This window comes from Grammomys surdaster, unplaced genomic scaffold (assembly GCF_004785775.1).
Source record: "Grammomys surdaster isolate TR1022 unplaced genomic scaffold, NIH_TR_1.0 170, whole genome shotgun sequence".
NCBI classification, from domain to species: Eukaryota; Metazoa; Chordata; class Mammalia; order Rodentia; family Muridae; genus Grammomys; species Grammomys surdaster.
In genome coordinates, this window is record NW_021604618.1 from 7595989 (window position 1) to 7604981 (window position 8993).

Genomic DNA, 8993 nt, shown 5'->3' on the forward strand with positions numbered 1-8993 from the left:
ATGACCAAGAAAAGAGGAAGAAAGAATTTGGCACACAGCTTAAGTAACTGTTCACAGGGGACCTGTACCTGGGTTCCCCAGGTTCTGGGTAATCCCAAGAGCCTGAGGAGACTCTTCCTCACCATGGACTACTCTTTGCTTTCCATTTCTGCCATTTCCTTCAGAAGACCAGTCCTGACCTGTACTCTATGTTTCAAGAGGCTGACCCCTCAAGATGCATTGCTAGCCTCTTTTGGTTGTCTGGCTTCAGTTAGAGCCAGTGGAGGGTCTCAGCAGAGGCCAGAGATGCATAAAAAGATGGAGAAACACCAGAATTCTGTCTTTCCTTCCCTCCTTCCTTCTTGAGCCAAGTTTGACCGTTGATGCTTCTGCTGACTCCTGTCTGTGTTTGTGTACTTCTTACCAAAATTACTCTCTTCACATCTTCCTCAGCCAGATCTCAATAAGGACCAAACACGATTACTGTAGTTTGTTCACAAATATCTACCACTCACTGAAATACTTATGGGGAAATGCTTTCCTGAGGAAGCTGTTACATCCGCATCAAAATGGGCCAGAGTCATCGTCAATCATCTACAACACATCCTTTAGACCCCTGAGCTTCCCTGGGAATCCAGATCTACTCTCGTCATCTATAGCTATGTACCTGCAGTGTGTGTGTGTGTGTGTGTGTGTGTGTGTGTGTGTGTGTGTGTGTGTAGGGAGGAGTGATAATAATTTGTTTTCCACCTAGTCTCATAGGATAACTTTCAGTCCTCTCTATATACAGCGAGATCTTCTTCTGGGAGTTCTTCTAAGTTGGCCAAGTCAAGGAGTGTTTTATCAAAGATGGGATAGACTCTCAAAGACCCACAAAACCAAAAATAAACAAAAAATCCAGAGCTAAATAGCCCATAGGAAACAATATGAAAATTTCCTATTTCAATATGAGGAAATAGAGGCCCAAGAATTAACAGGGACCTCCTCAAAGTGACAGAACCTAGACCCATACTCCTGGCATCGGATCTAGCAGCCTGCACATCCTCTGGAGGCACTGGACTGTCTAACCTCCTCTTACAGATCAGAGCCCTCTTCCCCTGAATTCTCCGACCCGATTTGCTCATTGGACTCTCGGCATTATGAGAGCTGGAGTCAAGCTCCTGCTCCCATGCTTGGAAAAAATTCTGAGTACACCTCTCTGAGTTCTCAGACATGAAAGTGCTCTTGCTTCCCCCAGTCCTCTATAAGCATCAATTAGAAGATGTTCAAAATCACAAGCACCTAGAGAAAAAGTACTGAGGGCTATTCTTGTGCAACTCCTGAGGTGGCACAGATAGGGTGGTATTGGGTAAAAATCACTCTTGAGATTGTGTACAGAAGAAATCAAATGAATGAGGATAAAAGGCTCCTAGAGAGCAATGGCCACAGATGGCTCCCAGAGCACCTAGGTTGGTCTGATTTCCTGGAAGGCTAACTGCTATTCAGAGAAGACTAGTTATTTATGGCTATCTCCATGGTTATCACATACTGCCTACCTACGTCATCTCAGTTGCCCTGTATGACCCTTGTACAGGACACGAACTGTGATGCCAGACTGACAGGAGGCAAAATGAGGCATGGGAAGCTTGAGGCACTTACTTGCACTCACCCCACTTCCACATCTCAGCAGGATGACCTTCCAAGAGGACTATGGGCTTTCTTCAAATACCCATTTGTGATGTCTTCTGATGTCCCCTGTCCCTGGACTTCCACAATTACAACTCAGAGTTAGAAAGAAGAAAGAAAAGAAGGAAAAATGGTAGCATATACTGGGTTCAAGTCCAGTGTGCCCTGAGAAGTGGTTTGGGATGAGAGGAGAGCTGGAGTTGGGGAATGGGATGACTCCAGGCCTCAGTCCCAGCCCTACTACTCTGCCAGCTTCTATCCTATTGACCATAAAACACTATCTGGACCAACAATGGCATATCATACAGAAGGCCTTCAGATCATTAGGGCATTTAAGCTGCTCAACAACCTCAAGGCAAAGGAAGATTATGATCACCATTTTTAAATGATGAAACAACTGCCCCAGAGATTAAGTTGCTTGCCTAGGGTCACCCAACTAGGAAAGGAGGAGGAAGATTCATACCCAAGCCTTCTTGGATCGGTTCTCATTCACCCACAGTAGGCCTAGGCGTCAAGACCCATGAGGGGTGTGGACTGGATGAAGCTAGGCAGCCTTGGCATTGACCCAGACTGCTCTGAACCACAACCTCAGCTTCCACCACTGAGTTTTATGAGATGACTTAATTACTCTTTGTTAACACCCAGAAAGATGGCTGTCAGGCTGAGGGCACACCTGGTAGTTCTGCCCTCTGGCTGCCCAAGGGCATTCTGGGAATAGAGCAGGCAGCCCTTGTCCTCAGAGGACGAATGCAAGCCTCTGCTGGCAATAGGAAGTTGTAAGGCACATGGATAGAGTACTGAGCAGAGCAAACCAACCTGAGCTAACTCAGAAGGACCAAGGATAAGTGTGCACTCAGCACTCTATACCATCCAGGCCAATGTTGAAAAATCCTATGGATGTTAGAAGGTATGGAGGACATAGAGATGGGAAAAGGACAAAAGATAAAATTTACAACTCCTGCGGCAGTCAGCCCAGGTCAGAGAAAGGGTGATGTCTGCGTTCAGATCCCAGCAACATCATTTTCTGGCCCTGCCTGTCTGAGCCTGCTCATCTTCATAGGGGCGCTGGGCAGATCCAAAACTGTATGCAAACACAGCTTCGAGTCCTTACTATATTCCAAATACTCAGTATTGCGTATTGCTCAGCTCCTTTCATCTTGAGCACTCGATGAGGTAGAAGCTCTTTTATCTGTATTTTATGATGAGGAAACAGTCTCAGAGAAGGTGAGTAACTTGCCCAAGGCACACAGCCAAGAAGCAGAAGTGCTGGTGCTGGGATAATAACCAGCAGCTAGCAGGAACAGTCCCAGCTTTACCTGTGAGCACACTCAAGGCAAATGGAAGGATTTGTGGCTTGTGTAAATCATGAGAGATTTTAAGCACACAAACTAGTTAATGACAAAGGTGTCTGTGGCATCCTCAGCCTAGGGAAGAAGCGTAAGTTTGAAGTCTGCATTACACCCCTACCTCCCAGAAAGAGCCCATCATGCATTTGCCCATGAAAGCTTAGGACTCCAGAGACAGATCAAGTCCACACATTTTATTTAAGAGAATGTGGGCAGGGAGCAGAAAGGGGAGCAGAGCTCAGACCCAAATCCCCTACATGTATGCATTGCCTCTTTCAATACTAGCAGCAGGGGTGAAAATTATTATGCTACTTGCTCAAGCTGCATTTTACAAGTCCATAGGAGTCCAGTGCGTAGGTAGCAGAGTCAGGATTTAAAATCCACCTTCCAAGTCCAAGTCCAGAGCAAATGGCCTCTAGCCTGGGAAGAATATCCCAACTCTGCTTACTTAGGCTCACTTCTCTTCACTCTCTATGGGATGGATCTTTCTGCATGTGCCTTCCAAATGCCAGGTCCATCCAAAGAGATCTGTGACATCATTTCATATAGGTGTGGGAGGATATAACTCCCTGATGGGTTCAGCAGTTTGGAGTCCTGGCAAGGGTGTGATTTGGAGAAGCTGCCTGGAGCCTTCGAATTCTCTTCCTTAGGGTGCCCTGACTGCACCCTGCCAGCCCCCTGACCTACATTCTCAGGAGCCTAGTTCCATCCAAAGCATCCACTGATATGCATTTTCCCTCCTCCACCCCCAAGCACACACCTTCAGCTAACTGGCCACCCTTGATAGTCCATGAACTGGACTACCATAGTCCAGCCTAGTTTGCTGTTTAATTGACAAAAGATCCTTAGAGTAGCTCTTAAGGGGTGATTAATATTAATAATGGAAACTTCGGGTGCTGGAATATGCCAGAGAAAGAGTGATTTATAGAGAAGGAAATCTTTGCTTATTCCCCAGGGATACCACACTGATATCTCTGTTAAGGCTGAAAATCTTGGAATATACAATGTGTTTTGATTAGCATTCAAGGAGCCCTAAAATCCATGTCCACTGGGTCATTTGGAGACATGAAAGGAGAGTGAATGGGGACATGACTTGCTGGGGACCAAAGCACCACCTCTTTTGACTAAGAATGACAGAAACATCAAATATCAAACAAATATTTGCACCATATCTCCACCCCAGCTTCATTTCTTTGCCTGCCTTTAGGGTAGGCTAGGGAATGGCATGCCTCTTTCATCTTCTTCTTGCTCTGTCTTGATGTCTTGTTCAATTGTTCTAAATGACCAACACCTACAACAAGGAGGAAGGTCCTCCAGCCTGCATCAGATATTTGGTGACTAATAAACCAACATTGCCTGTATTAAGCCACTGAAATTTTAGGGCTACTTATTACTGCATCATAGAGGAACACATCCTGACTAATACACTATGGACGGTAGCATCAGCATCGTGTGTATACTACATGGGACTGTTGATTGTAATTTCTTATTTCTATAAATCAGTAGCCAGAAAAAAAATGATATTTTTCAGACACCCTGACATGTGTGATTCTAGAAGAAAATTAGTTTTTCCCCAGGTTAATGCCTTGACTATGGTAGCTTAGAGATGTGGCTGTTCAAGGAGCACTTTAGCAACCAGATTCCCCAATCTAGCCAGTCTCCAGCTTCATGGCTACCAAATGACCTTGTAATAATGGAATCAGGCCAGCAACTTCCTGGGGTCCAGATCTCAGTTGCAGTGGGATGACTTGAAAATAACACAATGACCTCCTCTGGGTCTCCATTTCTGCAACCCAGCCAACAGTTCTGTGAGCTCCCACTGTCCTGAGCTGGATCCCTGTCTGTATGAAGCATCTCCAGAGGTGCCTGCTTCCTTCCAAAGCTCACACCCTTTTAGAGATAACACAGGAACAATATTAAAAAGGCATAGAGCCTTCCAAACACTCAAAACCAGCACAAGGCAACATCTCTGAGACCTCCATAATGTGTGTGCATTAGGGGGTGGTCAGGTGAATTTTTGCAACATCATAACTTGTCTTTAAAACTATAACAAAGAGTTCATGCCAATTGTTCTCATTATAATTGACGAAATAGAGGAAGTAAAATAAAGTTTCTTCTCCAAGGTGGTCCTGCCAGGAAAGACAGGCGACTGATAAACCAACATATAGAGATTTCCTGGGACTCTCACCAGAGTCCAAGCATCTAATGCCAGCTTTGAGACTCAGTATAGATTAGAGTCACTTCCTGAACCACTGGGGACCTATCTGAATACTAAAGAGGATGTGCGTGCATCCAACTACTCAGAACAGGGGAGTGTCTGGCACATTCTTGCAGCATCTAAGACTGTGAATGATGTGTTTGAAATGAAATCTAATGATCAGTATTCACTTTTATGGCATGGTTTATAAAAATATAGGTCCTCATAAAGACAGGCATAACCAACCAACAGCCTGTTAAGTGCCTAGAGCTTTTATTTCAGCACTAACAATCGAGTTCTTCACATGGCCCCATTAATGATGCCCCACATGACCTTGAACCCCCAACTTAAACTTCTTGTGCCTCATTTTCTCCATCTGTAAAAAGGAGATAATAACACTACCCACTGGACCACATTGGCAGCATGCTTGGAGATCTGCAGACCAAAGGTGCTCTTCCCAGACCAAGCTTACCATCATTGGTGTTGTTATTGTTGTTGTTATTGTTGTTGTTGTTGTTGTTTGGAGAAACAACATCATATTCCAGGAAGTAAATGTGAATCCTAGGGCTGATTCAGTATTGGGGATGAATGAGGAGGCACTTTTTGTACTGCAGAAGCTGTTAATATAGATGCCTCCCCCTTTCATTGGCATCACAAGGTAGCACATTCCTGGACTCCCCGTGTGTCAGGAGGCATCCTCCATAGAGACTAGCCACTCTGAAAGGACAGCCAATACCTAATAAATGGCTGTCTTTGGGAGAAGGAGGCCAGTGAGGAAGACCCATCATTTCATTGGTAATGTGGTCCCCATGGTCACACAGCCAATCATCAGCCCTGGGATTATAGCCAGGAAGCTGTAGAGTCAAGTCCCGGCTTCTCCACCTTGTGACCTTAAGCACCCGCAGTCGTTTTTTAGGTTCATCATTTTCTGACTATAAACTAAGGATATTATTTTAGTGACTGTAAAATAGTGATCTCTGAAGCCAGCCCAAGGCCTCCTACTCCTGATATAATTACTCTTTAAAAAAATTTCACAGCAGAGGTCAGACATAGTGGCACAAATGCCGATAATCACAGCACTCAGGAGCCAGAAGCAGGAGGAGCACAAGATTTAGGACAACTTGAGCTATATAGTATGATCATGTCTTTAAAGAACAAAACAAATAAGTAAAGTCAAACAGCACAGGGAACACTAGGGAGATGGCTTGGCAGGTAAAATGCTTGCCACATAAGGAGGAGGACAGGAATGCAGGCCCTCGGATGGAAGCACTGGACAGGCACATCGAGCAAGCTGACCGACCAGCCAGCCTAACTGGAGACTGCCTCAATGAACACAGTTGGGCATATCCCAGGAAGACTCTTCACATCCATGTTGGTCCTGTACATGCATTCACACATGCATACATGCACAACCACACGTACTTGTATGCCCACACATGCAAACACACATACACATTTCAAAATGAAAGTCGGTATGGGGATTTTGCCTAAGCCAGGCCTAGCCTGACACATTTTCCAGTTTAACGACACTATCAGTCGCTGTTGGCCCCTTGCCACACTCAAGTGGTAATGTTCTAAGTCTGGGACAAGGAAACGTACTGAACTTGTTTTGGAATTTACCAGCAATCTGAAGACTCAAAATAGAAACCCTGATTCCATGTACAAGTAAGCACCCATTTTGGTTTTCAGAGTGTACTCATATGGGAACTTTGCCTGCCTTTGTGTGGCCTATATAGGAAAGGTCACTTATCTACATGGATGAATTTGAAAAAAAGAAAAACAAACAAACCAACAATAACAACAAAATCAGTCCCCATTATGTGCTTGCTGCTAGTGACTTTTAAGCAGCTTGTCCTCTGCAGGTGAAACGGCAGTTTGCTAGGCCCCCAGGTATGATAAAAGGAGCCTGGGCTGGGTTTCTGCTTCCAAAGGGAAACACAGAACAAATGCTACAGACTCCTAGGGTTCCTCAGAGTCCCTTCCTGTACTTCCATACCTCCATCAACTGGTTTTTGCTTGCTTTATATGACATTGGCTCTCCTTGAAAATTTTTATTTAAACAAAACACAACATTAAAATGCTTGAGAAACAGCAGGCATCTGTAATAATGTAGAAACAAATAAAAAGGAGCACTTGCTTGGAGAGATGTGAAAAATCACTTCCTGAGTATAAACGCTGTCCCTTGTCAGGAGTGGAGAAAGGCCCTCCTCGAGGTGGGATGAGGAGGGTGTGGCAAAATGAGTGTTCATACATCAGGGTTTATCTGCCATAAGCTAACACTGTTAACAGAGAGGAGTAGAGGGGACATGGACGGAAAGAACCATTAGTGTCTGCCAGTCAACTCTCTCTAAAGTCAGCAAAGCACCACACAGTGGAACTAAGGTTAAACTCAGAGTAGAATGTGTAAAGATATGTATCAAAAGCCTTCACCCTCATCCAAAATGTATGTCCCCTACAGGCCAGAAATTTCATTTCTTGGGGGTTATCTTGAGATAATCAGACAAGTAAACAAAAAATATCTACAAAGAAGTCTATGCACAATTGTTTAAGGTTAAAAATAACTGGAAATAATCTCCATGTCTTGCTACAGGGAGCAGATATGAAAAAAAAACTATGTTCTCACAATAGAATATTATGTAACCATTAACTATTACTGTAGAATGATATTGAGATTTCTGATTAAATGAAAAGCAAGTTACTAATCAACAAAAGGGACAGTATCTTGTATTGTTGTATATGTGTATAGAATATAACTATATTATGTATAAGTATATGTGTGTGATTATATTATACATGTGTGTGTATTTATATACATATATGTATAAATATATATGTATATAATAATTATATATATATTATGTATATATATGTATTATATATATGTGTGTGTGTATATATATATAATATTGTATATTCTTATACTGTATATACTTATATGTAGTCACACCACAGTATCTGTGGGGCACTGGTTCCAAGTCCCTGTCACATACCAACATTCATGGCTGCTGGAGTCCCTAATATAAAATAGCATATTTGCTCATGTCCTGACAATTCATAATATAATATAAATGTTAAATGAATAGTTGTTATATTGTGTTGTTTAAGGACTAACGACAAGGAAATTTTGTATGTATTTAGTATAGACTTTTTCTTCTAATGTTTTCTGTCCATAGTCAGTTAAATCCACAGAACCTTCAAGTATAGAACCATATAAAGGAAGAAATTTAAACACATACAAGGTATATAAGTGTGTGATTCCACTCTTCCGATGTGGAATGCTAGCTGTTTTCTCTATATGTTTTAAATGTTTTACAAAATAATATATGGATACTGAAAACATGGTTCAGTGTTGAGAGCATTTGCTATGGTCATGAGGACTGGACTAGGGATCACAGCACCCACATAACAAGCTGAGCATCCTAAGCCGGCTCTAACCCTAGCTCCAAAAGATTGCTGGTGACTGTCAGCATCCAGCCTAGCCAAGAAAACAAGCCCCAGGTTCAAGGAGAGTCCCTTGATATATAAACAGAGAATGATAAGAATACCTGACTCTCTCCCCTAGCTCTGCGCACATGCTCACCCACCACATACACCACACACACCACACACACATACACACACATACACACCACACACACACACACCACACACACACATACACACACATACATACCACAACTCACACACCACACACACACCACACACACACAACACACACAACACACACACATACACACACATACACACCACACACACACACCACACACACACCACACACACACACACATATACACCACCACAAACAC

At 43.3% G+C, this 8993-nt stretch overlaps 1 long non-coding RNA gene across 1 annotated transcript in view; it reads right to left on the reverse strand.

Moving 5' to 3' along the window:
* Positions 1-4514: 4514 nt before the first annotated feature.
* The window catches only part of LOC114620740, a 10914-nt gene continuing 6435 nt past the window's right edge, over positions 4515-8993 (reverse strand). Inside the window, exon 3 of the long non-coding RNA XR_003711348.1 lies at positions 4515-4880. This is a non-coding gene — a long non-coding RNA (uncharacterized LOC114620740). The remainder of the gene's footprint in view (positions 4881-8993) is intronic.